A 15033-nucleotide genomic window follows, 5' to 3' on the forward strand; every position below is an offset into this window, starting at 1 on the left:
TTGGTTAGATAAAGAGTTGGAAGATGTTACAGGATCTGGATTAGATGAAAAAACTTTGAATTACGTGAAATCAAACATTAAAAAAAAATTGAAATCAAACCATTAACATTCGGGGAATTGGAAGAAATCTGCAAAAATATTAAACATTTTAGAGGAATTTTCATGAGAGATACATTACCCGAAAAAGTTAAGAAATTCGAATGTGGAATTGTGAATTTAGACTCGATTATGGGAAGTGGAACGCATTGGATTTTGTTATTATAAAAATGATAAGAATGCATGTTATTTTGATTCGTATGGAAGAATTGAGGACAAACCACCTATAGAATTTATTAAATATTTTGAAAAAATCAAGCGTCTACTACAATGATTCTCAGATTCAAGACTATAAAGATCCCCCAATTTGTGGTCATTTATGTGTTTTTTGTTTTGAATGAACTGAGTACTGGTAAAGATTTTAAAGAAGTTGTTAACAAATTATTGCTTAATAAATATGGATTCACAAAATATTTTTGACGTATTTGGTACACAAATTATTCAAAATGTAGATAATAGTTTGAATTTTGATAGTTTGAGAAATGAGTTTGATAACAAGTTAGAAAATTTATTACAAAACCTTCCAGATTCAGATATGTTTGCTGTCGAGATTGAAGATTTTAAAGCAGAATATGATAACAAACTTGCAAATTTCATGAGTTCAAATGAAGTTGCTGATAAAATAAAAACATTGGAAAAAGAAGTCGATGATGGTGTAAAAAAATGATTTACCAATTTAATGTCTCATATCGAAAAAGCTGATAAAATTACTGAAGCGATCAAAGTTGAAAAGAATTATGTTAGTTTGGCTAATAAAAAAAGAATTGTCGGTGTTCGACCTGGTATTGACAAACATGATGTTGTTGTTAAAGAACAAATTTTAAAACCTCTAAAATTATCAGAAAACATCGATATTGTTTGATTTACATGATCCGAATGTTAAAAATGCCTTAGATTTTAAAGGAAAAAGAATTAGCAGTGTTAGTAAAGGAATTAATCCATTTGATGTTGTTGTAATGATTCAATTAGAAGATCCTATTAAAATGTTTAATGAACTAAAACAAAATTATGAGAATCATAAACAGCACGTTAAAGATTTTACAACAGAAGTCTATGACAAGTTAGAAGCCAGAAATAGAAGATCAGTAGACGATGTTGGTGAAATTAATGAAAAACTTACTAATTTTAAAGAGTCTTTTGATAAGTTTAGTTTAGATGCTACGAAAACTTTTGAGAATATTGGTCATAAATTTGTTTGAATACAATGATTCTAATGCTGTCAATTACTAACATAACGTCTATATGTATGAATATTCAAGTCTGGTAATAAATAGTCTAAAAATTTTTTTACGGTATTGGTATATATATTGTTTTTTGGACATTTAATGAAAGGATATATTGGTTCAGCCATTTTTTTAAACACATTAACTCGCTTAGGGCTCTCAAGCGGACAACAGCCATGTACTAACCTTCGAGAACATCACCGAATCTTCAGCAAATAGTGACAACATACTATTTAAACGTAATTTATAAATGTTATATACATAGATTAAAAACACAATCAGATCTAAGGTCTTGCCCTGAACCAGCCCATATAGTCCACCGCTATATCGCTAACATAACATAAGGTAACCTAATCTAATCAATTGGTATAAAACAGGTGTTATATAAAGCCGTGATTTACTTCTAATCACTGGTTACATTTTGTCATCATTTGGATAGCTGAAGAATGTACAATATCCTATTGTAATTTAACATTGTTTTATATATTTGTCTAGATAAATATTAGCACTGAAATCTTTCTATAAATCCTCAATAACAGATTTTCAAATTTTAGTCTTGCCATGAAGGTATTATAATTTACAGAAAACTGATTTAAGCCTCTAGTAAGAAAATATTTGAAACTTTTATTTTATTATGTATAGAATCATATGTTATAATTAAAATCAGCGTATAATGTTTTCTGATTTCACGAAATAATTATTGTTTTATTTATTTTTATGTAAAATGTGTCTAAACGTAAGAGAACTATACGAAAACTGGTGAAAACGTTACAATGATGTTGAAATATGTGTAGAAAATGATCATATATAATTTCAAAAGCAAATACGTCACAAGCTTTTCATATTGGCAAAGAGCGATATACTTTTTTTCCAGTTCGTGCAAAAGGCAGCAGATCAAGCGAACATTGAACTAACAATGTTATTGTTCTTTCCTCTACGAATTATTCATTTTGTTGACACTGTTTCATAGGTATTTGTTGCTGTTCGGAACTGAATAAATGAATGCTATTATGGGATATATTAAGAATTATTTTAGCGAATGTAAAATTAATTAGAACTTTAATTATTTAGAAAAAAATAATATATTATGATTTATGTTCAATAATACAATCCATAATAATCGTCTTAGTTAATGTTATAATTAATTTATAATATATTTATTATAAATATCTGATCTACTGTAGTTTAATATATTCAAATACTATTTCACATTACGTCATTGCAGTGTAAAATTTAAAAGGCTCAGATATTATAAGCAAATACTTCACTGAGTATAACAATGATTTTCAACTTTTTTAGATAAATCTGTCACAACCAGCGAGCGGAGTAATAAAGAACACCTAAGTTTTTCGTTTCATGCTGCCTCGGAACTTCGCTATCAATTAAATTTTTAACAACTCACTGTGAAGAGTCATCTGCAATCGACAGACGTTGAATCCGAGAGCAGATGTTACTTATGGCACGAGCCGTGCGTATAGGAGTATAAACTTTTATATAATAACATGGAGGTATTATTTAACTAAACGTTTGCTATTCAACGTACAAAATTTAAATCTGTATTTATCACATACGCTTAAATTTTTATAATTATGTCATTCACCTTAATCGAAAAGTATGATGATATAATTTCTCAACTATTCTTTTTCTGACAATTTATTAATAATATACCTTTTTTATGGGAAATATTAGCTTAAAAGTGTAAACATTGATAGTAGTCCAGTTCATCTCCTACACTGGCTGGGATGATACTCGAAGAAAGTGCGAAATGCAAAATCTTCAAAAGGTGGAGAATCTTCTCCTTGCTCAAACTTGGTTTTTCCTCGGATAATCCATCTATAATCCTAGCGTCTCGCGCTTCTTCGCGAAACGCTATCAAGAATTCCAAGAGCTTGCGTCCCATCTGGGACTCTCTCAACCTTACTTCAGAAGAAGAAGCAATGCTCATACGCTCTGAAGGTGTGAACCCGAGCATGATGCACAAGTCCTGCTGTAGGAGTCCTGTGTTTTTACTGACCAAGAAATAAGGCAATTTTGGACACACACAAGTAAATCAGTGTGGTTCAGCCTGTCGGCAGTAATGTAATAAAGATACAAATATTGTGTATGTATTAGAACTGTAAGTATGTATTACTTGTATCGTCACATACGGCTATGAACCAAGTTACTAAATTCGAACACTGCTTTTCCTCCAGTAGTAGTTGGACAGATTTAATACTTAATTAATTAATTAATATAGTCTGATACAGGTCCCTGTATATTATTTTGTGCGTGAATATTACTAAAATATATTAAATATTACTTAGATGCCTGCCTTTTCCTTTTTTTTAATGTTAAACGTGTTAATTTTTATCTGATGACGAAATATTGTAATGTTTTATTTAACAAGACATTGCATATCTGAAGATGAAATAGAGTGTTCTAATTTGAGTAAACACGTATTTTTTAAAGAGGTGTGACTCAGTTATTGTAACTTTATTTATTCTTACTGAGTTATCTAAAAGTACTTCACGAAAGTAAGCTAAGGTGTTCTATCTTTCTAAGAAGACTGAGTGTCATTAAAATAGCTGGCATTTACATTTTAATGACAGCCTACACAGATGACTTTTCAGAAAAATGTTTAAAGCGATAGTTAATATATTGGGAAATTTATTCACAACAGAACATATATAAATATTCCTATTAACCTTCTTGGTTTGATTAAAAATGTGTCCAATAAGATGATATCCGAGCTGAGTTTTAATTTAATTTATCATATCATTTATCATATATCACATATCATTTATCACAAACCGTATTAAATCCGGATGGGCTAGAACTGCATTAATGCAGGGTAAAACTCAAGGTTGTTATAAATTGATGAAACAGCGCCATGCAGAACATCAATGGCGGGCAACAGGTGTGACGTCATACATCGATCAGCTGACAGACTGCAGTTGCCATGGTTTACATCCATCAACAACCCTGACTGTTCTAATGATAGTGTCTGAGTTTTGTATTACATTCAATGATAGTATTTATATAACTATAACAAAAGTTATGAGGTATTCAATATCATTCAGTTCGTTTCGTATTTAGTTCCGAAACGCTCCTTAGAAATATAATAGGGAAGGAATGGCATCAAACGATGAGGAAATTACCTTCAAGAGAAGTATCCTTTGTTGAATATTATTTAAGAGCCATTAGAAGTAATGAGTTCTGTATTTGTTTCATAAAGTTGATGATATAAAATTTGTATTACTATGGTAATGCTGATTGGGCGTATTCAGTTGGGATCTTAAAATTTTAATCAATGCTAATCTTTACTAAAACTTTGTTAGAAAAGCACCACAGCAGGACATTAGATACAATTTAAGGCTATAGTAGAATGTAACTAAAAGTACATATTGCACAGGTTTGCTAGTGTCCAGAACACTAATTATTAATGTGTACTACAGGAAAGGAAAATCAAGTTGTCGAGGAATATTTTACTTCCAACTTTTGTACTCATCCACATTCATGATTCTTATCGTTTTAGGAATTTTCAAGTGTACACTCATTTCATATATAACGTCCCCTCCATTCACTAATTGTATAATAAATTTCAAACTAGGTGGTCAAGAAACGATTAATATTACCTAACGTATCTGCATAAGTCAATACATGCATAATACGTTTCATGGCGATGTCGTCAAGTCAGTGGCTCGACATAGGACTAATAGCCCTTCAGACGACAAAGTACAGAATACACATTCAGACATCAGAATATGTATGCAGACTCTGCGCGATACAGACGTCAGAAGATCGACCATCCCAACCTGGTACTGAATAGCTGTTCAGTACCAGTAAGCCTAGGATGATCACAATAATGGGAGGATTTCCAAGGATAATGTAGTAAAATATTGAAGAATAAGAGTTCTTATTTTGAAGACATCATAATTTATTTTTCTTTCAAGCGATGAAAAAATTTAGGGCTATTTATATTTCGTAGTTTTTTAAAATATGTACACTAGTAAACAAAAACCAGAAGTCGTTCATTAGTTTTGCAATTGCAATATCAAATTTATTAAATTAAAGTCGGTGATCCAGAATACTTTCTTTAAAATAAATACAAATTATTGCACTGATAATCAGTTTTAAATCAGTAAATAAATTGTAAAAAGATAAAAATTAGTAAACTGTTTTTATATTTTATACAAATGGTTTTATTATAAATTTAAAACAAACACTACAATAATATACTTCTAATATTTCTGATGGTGTGCTCATTGAGTAGGAAAGGCCTTACAAAAATATAAAATAGTATATTACTGGAGTGTTTGCTTTAAATTGATAACTGACTCCAATAAGAACAGAGCTTCTAGAATGTAAATGGTTTATTTCCTAGATTATTCTTAATAAATATATTGTTTCAAAACGTGAAAAACTTATTTGACAAACTGCTTTTTTACGTAACGATCTATATCTAGATCTGAGCCCAAGTTTGCCGAAGCGATTCCAAAGTTAGTAACATAAATAAATGTCACTTGGTCTCTTTGTTCGCCAGTGACAACCTCCGCGAGCTAGATCGTGTTTTAGAGAGATGTTCATTTCCATAGCTGTATACGTTTTTATGTAAATTTTTATTGAAAAGAACATTTATATGACATCAGTAAGGACATCTCGTCTCAACTCTTACGTAATAAACTTACGTAAAAAAGCAATAGTGCTTACCAAGTAAACTTTTTTATTAATTATAATAAAATTATTATTTTTATGTACTAATACTTATAAAATCATTATTTTTGTGTCTATATAAAATTTAAACTTATATTACATTCTTCTAAACTTGCCGATAATATATTTCTTCTCAATAAACGTTTTTTATAAAAAGGAATGATTAACTAGTAAACTAATATAACACAGACATATTAAGCACAGTATTTAATTGACTACAAATATACTGACCTATGAATATTGAGTTTAGCTACAGTTCAACTTCCTCTTAATGCAGCGTCTGGACTGTGCATCTGATGAAACAAAGAGAATGCAAATCATCTATATTACAGTATACAGGTACAGCGTACCTGTACAGAGTGAGTTAAAAGTATGGATACACTCTGCTTAGTTTCGGGTGGATAAAGATGGAGGGACACCTTTCTAGAAATTAGAAGTGAAATTTTTGGTCACTGTTACAACTTTACCCATTTGCTCAAAATGGGATCTGGAGGGGGCGGAAATTACTTAAATGTAAAAATCCATTAAGCGACATCTCACCTTTAAAGGTCTTGATAAAAGAAGAACATTGGAAACAAGAGCTTTCTATCACAACCCAGTACAAAATTGCAGCTTATTGAAATTAATTAAGTTATAAGATGAATACGGATACTGCCTTCAATAGGCAAAAATATAAAAGTACAACTCAGGACACCTCTCTAGGAACCAAAAACGAACCAGTTCCCCAAAATGGGCTTTTTGGGAGTTGTTGTAAACTTTTTGGTGAATCTATTTTTTTGCGATGATATTTGAACTGCTTACGTGATATAATTACTAAATAGGTGGATCGTTCAAATACATTTATCAATTTAAAAAAAGCAATCACTTGATTCTACGTCATCGTCTACATCTAATTAGTCATGGCAGGGAGCACATTGAGCATTATATAAATACAAAACAAATTTAAACCAAGTGAATTTTACGATGTAACTGCATTTTATACTATGAAGAAACAGAAAACAGAGGAGTAAATATTAAATTGACCCTCTCGAATTAAATGTAAATGTTCAACAAAACAAACACCGACAAGAGAAAAGGAGTTCGTACAGAAGAGCTAATTTATGGGGAAGTGGAAGCACTTGACATCAGGTCTGGCAAGGGTTCACATGGAGGTATCACGTACACTCTCACTACCAAGGATGTCCAATATATATATATATATATATATATATATATATATAAGTAGATAGTAATATGGCGGTTCTAGCTCACTTTTGGGACAGTCAGAAAATCAACGTAAAATACTGTTTAAAGGACAATAAACTAATCTGTAACTCATGAATGAAAAATTAACCGAATCTATAGCTGTTTTACTGTTCATTGTAGGCTTCTAATTTCTTAAGCTGTTTTAATGAAAAAATCCAGAAATCTCAATGAAAAATCTATAAACGGAAATAATGAAATTTGCTAACATTCGCTCAACAGAAAATAAGACGATTTTTACTGAATTTCTTTAATATCGTTCTTAATCACATCATAGGCTAAAAATTTCTCAGAAACCACAACCACATAACAAATCGCGTTTGTAACAGCATTTTGAAAATCCATATTGATAATTATATCGTTTCTTTGAACTAGAAATATTTGTCAAACTCTTTGTTGTATCAATGACATAAATGGGTCTATTTGCTATAAATTCTTTGGGGTTGTAATACATTTCCATATTTTTGTATTAAACTTTCTTAAAATCTTGATACATCTGATACATGATTCTGAAAAGACCACCGGAAATGTTTAAATTTTGTAATTCATCTGGATAATAAGAACCATTCAATTTTACTCTGATATTTTTTACATTCAAACTATCAAACTTTGAAGGATTTTTTTCTTGATTATTCTGTCTATCTGTTTGAAAACCAATGATAACGAACTTGGGATTGAAGATATTTCTATAAATATTTGTGATATCGAACGAATAAGTTGTTCCGGAAATACCTTTTTGCTCAATACATTGCCAATCTAGAAAATTAAACGTGATGTTTTGAGATTTTATAATTTCATCAATCAACTGAATTTTACTCGTGGTTTTGTAATCAATCATCGGAACTCTAATGAAAAACTCGTTAATTGTAATTTTGCCATCAACAGGCATAACATTTCCAGTTGCAGTCTTCAGAATCACAACATCGTCTTCTGCTCTTATAAAACTTAGATAAAATCCTCCTTTATAGATCGGAATAGTAACATTTTCAAAAAATCCTAAGCCGAAATGTGCTAAATCACCGACCGCTTCAAATTGTCCAAATTTAAAAGTTGATTCAAAACTGTTTGAAAATACATCACTTTTGGAATAACAAATAGTTCCTTTAATTGTGCTTAATTGGCCACAGTTTTCGACTTCTTCTATCAATTTATTGTGTTTTCTTACTTCAATCTTAGAAAATAAAAACGGTATAAAAATTATCGATTAATCTAACATTATCAGTTCCAAGATATGCTTGACCATCTTGTTTTGTTAAAGTTCCAGAAATATAAAACTGGAAGTTAGACGAGCAAAAGTTATCTCCAAAATCAATATTAAACTCAGTTCTTTTATTCGGTTCATTCAAATGTTGTTTACTAATTGGATAGAAATTTTTAAACTCCGCCCTTTCAATATCACTAGCATACTTTCTGTAGTCCACCATTTAATAAGAGAAAATTTAGAAATTTTAAACATCATGTATAAGAAAGATATCATTTTTTCATCGATCTAATGTACGTTTTTATAAGAAAAGATATAAATTTTAGTAAAATAATTATAAAGATTAGAGTCATTTTTAATGATCTACTTCGTCATATCTACCCGCGGGACATTACAGTGTTTTCGATCTTTTTATGATGCAACACGAAAGAGATTTGAAAAAAGAACATTGGGATGATATTTCTCAAAAATATGAATTATCCGAAGATATGATGAGATTATACGTAAACAAATTGAATTGGTATAACATTGCTAAATATCAAACTTTATCATCAGAGTTCATTCAAGAAAATATACATTATCAATTAAAAGATCATATGTCTGTTCTTTGTCTCTATCAACACTTGAGTCTAAAGTTTTTGGATGAAAATAAAGATACAGTTGATTGGAACAATATTATAGATAGCGGTTACTATCCTGTGCAGATTTTATTGAAATATGTGGCCGAAATTGCAAAAATTTAAGGAAGAGAATCCTGAATATGACGAAGTAGATCATTAAAAATGACTCTAATCTTTATAATTATTTTACTAAAATTTATATCTTTTCTTATAAAAACGTACATTAGATCGATGAAAAAATGATATCTTTCTTATACATGATGTTTAAAATTTCTAAATTTTCTCTTATTAAATGGTGGACTACAGAAAGTATGCTAGTGATATTGAAAGGGCGGAGTTTAAAAATTTTCTATCCAATTAGTAAACAACATTTGAATGAACCGAATAAAAGAACTGAGTTTAATATTGATTTTGGAGATAACTTTTGCTCGTCTAACTTCCAGTTTTATATTTCTGGAACTTTAACAAAACAAGATGGTCAAGCATATCTTGGAACTGATAATGTTAGATTAATCGATAATTTTATACCGTTTTTATTTTCTAAGATTGAAGTAAGAAAACACAATAAATTGATAGAAGAAGTCGAAAACTGTGGCCAATTAAGCACAATTAAAGGAACTATTTGTTATTCCAAAAGTGATGTATTTTCAAACAGTTTTGAATCAACTTTTAAATTTGGACAATTTGAAGCGGTCGGTGATTTAGCACATTTCGGCTTAGGATTTTTTGAAAATGTTACTATTCCGATCTATAAAGGAGGATTTTATCTAAGTTTTATAAGAGCAGAAGACGATGTTGTGATTCTGAAGACTGCAACTGGAAATGTTATGCCTGTTGATGGCAAAATTACAATTAACGAGTTTTTCATTAGAGTTCCGATGATTGATTACAAAACCACGAGTAAAATTCAGTTGATTGATGAAATTATAAAATCTCAAAACATCACGTTTAATTTTCTAGATTGGCAATGTATTGAGCAAAAAGGTATTTCCGGAACAACTTATTCGTTCGATATCACAAATATTTATAGAAATATCTTCAATCCCAAGTTCGTTATCATTGGTTTTCAAACAGATAGACAGAATAATCAAGAAAAAAATCCTTCAAAGTTTGATAGTTTGAATGTAAAAAATATCAGAGTAAAATTGAATGGTTCTTATTATCCAGATGAATTACAAAATTTAAACATTTCCGGTGGTCTTTTCAGAATCATGTATCAGATGTATCAAGATTTTAAGAAAGTTTAATACAAAAATATGGAAATGTATTACAACCCCAAAGAATTTATAGCAAATAGACCCATTTATGTCATTGATACAACAAAGAGTTTGACAAATATTTCTAGTTCAAAGAACGATATAATTATCAATATGGATTTTCAAAATGCTGTTACAAACGCGATTTGTTATGTGGTTGTGGTTTCTGAGAAATTTTTAGCCTATGATGTGATTAAGAACGATATTAAAGAAATTCAGTAAAAATCGTCTTATTTTCTGTTGAGCGAATGTTAGCAAATTTCATTATTTCCGTTTATAGATTTTTCATTGAGATTTCTGGATTTTTTCATTAAAACAGCTTAAGAAATTAGAAGCCTACAATGAACAGTAAAACAGCTATAGATTCGGTTAATTTTTCATTCATGAGTTACAGATTAGTTTATTGTCCTTTAAACAGTATTTTACGTTGATTTTCTGACTGTCCCAAAAGTGAGCTAGAACCGCCATATTACTATCTACTTATATATATATATATATATATATATATATATATATATATTGGACATCCTTGGTAGTGAGAGTGTACGTGATACCTCCATGTGAACCCTTGCCAGACCTGATGTCAAGTGCTTCCACTTCCCCATAAATTAGCTCTTCTGTACGAACTCCTTTTCTCTTGTCGGTGTTTGTTTTGTTGAACATTTACATTTAATTCGAGAGGGTCAATTTAATATTTACTCCTCTGTTTTCTGTTTCTTCATAGTATAAAATGCAGTTACATCGTAAAATTCACTTGGTTTAAATTTGTTTTGTATTTATATAATGCTCAATGTGCTCCCTGCCATGACTAATTAGATGTAGACGATGACGTAGAATCAAGTGATTGCTTTTTTTAAATTGATAAATGTATTTGAACGATCCACCTATTTAGTAATTATATCACGTAAGCAGTTCAAATATCATCGCAAAAAATAGATTCACCAAAAAGTTTACAACAACTCCCAAAAAGCCCATTTTGGGGAACTGGTTCGTTTTTGGTTCCTAGAGAGGTGTCCTGAGTTGTACTTTTATATTTTTGCCTATTGAAGGCAGTATCCGTATTCATCTTATAACTTAATTAATTTCAATAAGCTGCAATTTTGTACTGGGTTGTGATAGAAAGCTCTTGTTTCCAATGTTCTTCTTTTATCAAGACCTTTAAAGGTGAGATGTCGCTTAATGGATTTTTACATTTAAGTAATTTCCGCCCCCTCCAGATCCCATTTTGAGCAAATGGGTAAAGTTGTAACAGTGACCAAAAATTTCACTTCTAATTTCTAGAAAGGTGTCCCTCCATCTTTATCCACCCGAAACTAAGCAGAGTGTATCCATACTTTTAACTCACTCTGTACAGGTACGCTGTACCTGTATACTGTAATATAGATGATTTGCATTCTCTTTGTTTCATCAGATGCACAGTCCAGACGCTGCATTAAGAGGAAGTTGAACTGTAGCTAAACTCAATATTCATAGGTCAGTATATTTGTAGTCAATTAAATACTGTGCTTAATATGTCTGTGTTATATTAGTTTACTAGTTAATCATTCCTTTTTATAAAAAACGTTTATTGAGAAGAAATATATTATCGGCAAGTTTAGAAGAATGTAATATAAGTTTAAATTTTATATAGACACAAAAATAATGATTTTATAAGTATTAGTACATAAAAATAATAATTTTATTATAATTAATAAAAAAGTTTACTTGGTAAGCACTATTGCTTTTTTACGTAAGTTTATTACGTAAGAGTTGAGACGAGATGTCCTTACTGATGTCATATAAATGTTCTTTTCAATAAAAATTTACATAAAACGTATACAGCTATGGAAATGAACATCTCTCTAAAACACGATCTAGCTCGCGGAGGTTGTCACTGGCGAACAAAGAGACCAAGTGACATTTATTTATGTTACTAACTTTGGAATCGCTTCGGCAAACTTGGGCTCAGATCTAGATATAGATCGTTACGTAAAAAAGCAGTTTGTCAAATAAGTTTTTCACGTTTTGAAACAATATATTTATTAAGAATAATCTAGGAAATAAACCATTTACATTCTAGAAGCTCTGTTCTTATTGGAGTCAGTTATCAATTTAAAGCAAACACTCCAGTAATATACTATTTTATATTTTTGTAAGGCCTTTCCTACTCAATGAGCACACCATCAGAAATATTAGAAGTATATTATTGTAGTGTTTGTTTTAAATTTATAATAAACCATTTGTATAAAATATAAAAACAGTTTACTAATTTTTATCTTTTTACAATTTATTTACTGATTTAAAACTGATTATCAGTGCAATAATTTGTATTTATTTTAAAGAAAGTATTCTGGATCACCGACTTTAATTTAATAAATTTGATATTGCAATTGCAAAACTAATGAACGACTTCTGGTTTTTGTTTACTAGTGTACATATTTTAAAAAACTACGAAATATAAATAGCCCTAAATTTTTTCATCGCTTGAAAGAAAAATAAATTATGATGTCTTCAAAATAAGAACTCTTATTCTTCAATATTTTACTACATTATCCTTGGAAATCCTCCCATTATTGTGATCATCCTAGGCTTACTGGTACTGAACAGCTATTCAGTACCAGGTTGGGATGGTCGATCTTCTGACGTCTGTATCGCGCAGAGTCTGCATACATATTCTGATGTCTGAATGTGTATTCTGTACTTTGTCGTCTGAAGGGCTATTAGTCCTATGTCGAGCCACTGACTTGACGACATCGCCATGAAACGTATTATGCATGTATTGACTTATGCAGATACGTTAGGTAATATTAATCGTTTCTTGACCACCTAGTTTGAAATTTATTATACAATTAGTGAATGGAGGGGACGTTATATATGAAATGAGTGTACACTTGAAAATTCCTAAAACGATAAGAATCATGAATGTGGATGAGTACAAAAGTTGGAAGTAAAATATTCCTCGACAACTTGATTTTCCTTTCCTGTAGTACACATTAATAATTAGTGTTCTGGACACTAGCAAACCTGTGCAATATGTACTTTTAGTTACATTCTACTATAGCCTTAAATTGTATCTAATGTCCTGCTGTGGTGCTTTTCTAACAAAGTTTTAGTAAAGATTAGCATTGATTAAAATTTTAAGATCCCAACTGAATACGCCCAATCAGCATTACCATAGTAATACAAATTTTATATCATCAACTTTATGAAACAAATACAGAACTCATTACTTCTAATGGCTCTTAAATAATATTCAACAAAGGATACTTCTCTTGAAGGTAATTTCCTCATCGTTTGATGCCATTCCTTCCCTATTATATTTCTAAGGAGCGTTTCGGAACTAAATACGAAACGAACTGAATGATATTGAATACCTCATAACTTTTGTTATAGTTATATAAATACTATCATTGAATGTAATACAAAACTCAGACACTATCATTAGAACAGTCAGGGTTGTTGATGGATGTAACCATGGCAACTGCAGTCTGTCAGCTGATCGATGTATGACGTCACACCTGTTGCCCGCCATTGATGTTCTGCATGGCGCTGTTTCATCAATTTATAACAACCTTGAGTTTTACCCTGCATTAATGCAGTTCTAGCCCATCCGGATTTAATACGGTTTGTGATAAATGATATGTGATATATGATAAATGATATGATAAATTAAATTAAAACTCAGCTCGGATATCATCTTATTGGACACATTTTTAATCAAACCAAGAAGGTTAATAGGAATATTTATATATGTTCTGTTGTGAATAAATTTCCCAATATATTAACTATCGCTTTAAACATTTTTCTGAAAAGTCATCTGTGTAGGCTGTCATTAAAATGTAAATGCCAGCTATTTTAATGACACTCAGTCTTCTTAGAAAGATAGAACACCTTAGCTTACTTTCGTGAAGTACTTTTAGATAACTCAGTAAGAATAAATAAAGTTACAATAACTGAGTCACACCTCTTTAAAAAATACGTGTTTACTCAAATTAGAACACTCTATTTCATCTTCAGATATGCAATGTCTTGTTAAATAAAACATTACAATATTTCGTCATCAGATAAAAATTAACACGTTTAACATTAAAAAAAAGGAAAAGGCAGGCATCTAAGTAATATTTAATATATTTTAGTAATATTCACGCACAAAATAATATACAGGGACCTGTATCAGACTATATTAATTAATTAATTAAGTATTAAATCTGTCCAACTACTACTGGAGGAAAAGCAGTGTTCGAATTTAGTAACTTGGTTCATAGCCGTATGTGACGATACAAGTAATACATACTTACAGTTCTAATACATACACAATATTTGTATCTTTATTACATTACTGCCGACAGGCTGAACCACACTGATTTACTTGTGTGTGTCCAAAATTGCCTTATTTCTTGGTCAGTAAAAACACAGGACTCCTACAGCAGGACTTGTGCATCATGCTCGGGTTCACACCTTCAGAGCGTATGAGCATTGCTTCTTCTTCTGAAGTAAGGTTGAGAGAGTCCCAGATGGGACGCAAGCTCTTGGAATTCTTGATAGCGTTTCGCGAAGAAGCGCGAGACGCTAGGATTATAGATGGATTATCCGAGGAAAACCAAGTTTGAGCAAGGAGAAGATTCTCCACCTTTTGAAGATTTTGCATTTCGCACTTTCTTCGAGTATCATCCCAGCCAGTGTAGGAGATGAACTGGACTACTATCAATGTTTACACTTTTAAG

The sequence above is a fragment of the Homalodisca vitripennis genome, unplaced genomic scaffold (genome assembly GCF_021130785.1).
Source record: "Homalodisca vitripennis isolate AUS2020 unplaced genomic scaffold, UT_GWSS_2.1 ScUCBcl_620;HRSCAF=3037, whole genome shotgun sequence".
NCBI lineage: Eukaryota > Metazoa > Arthropoda > Insecta > Hemiptera > Cicadellidae > Homalodisca > Homalodisca vitripennis.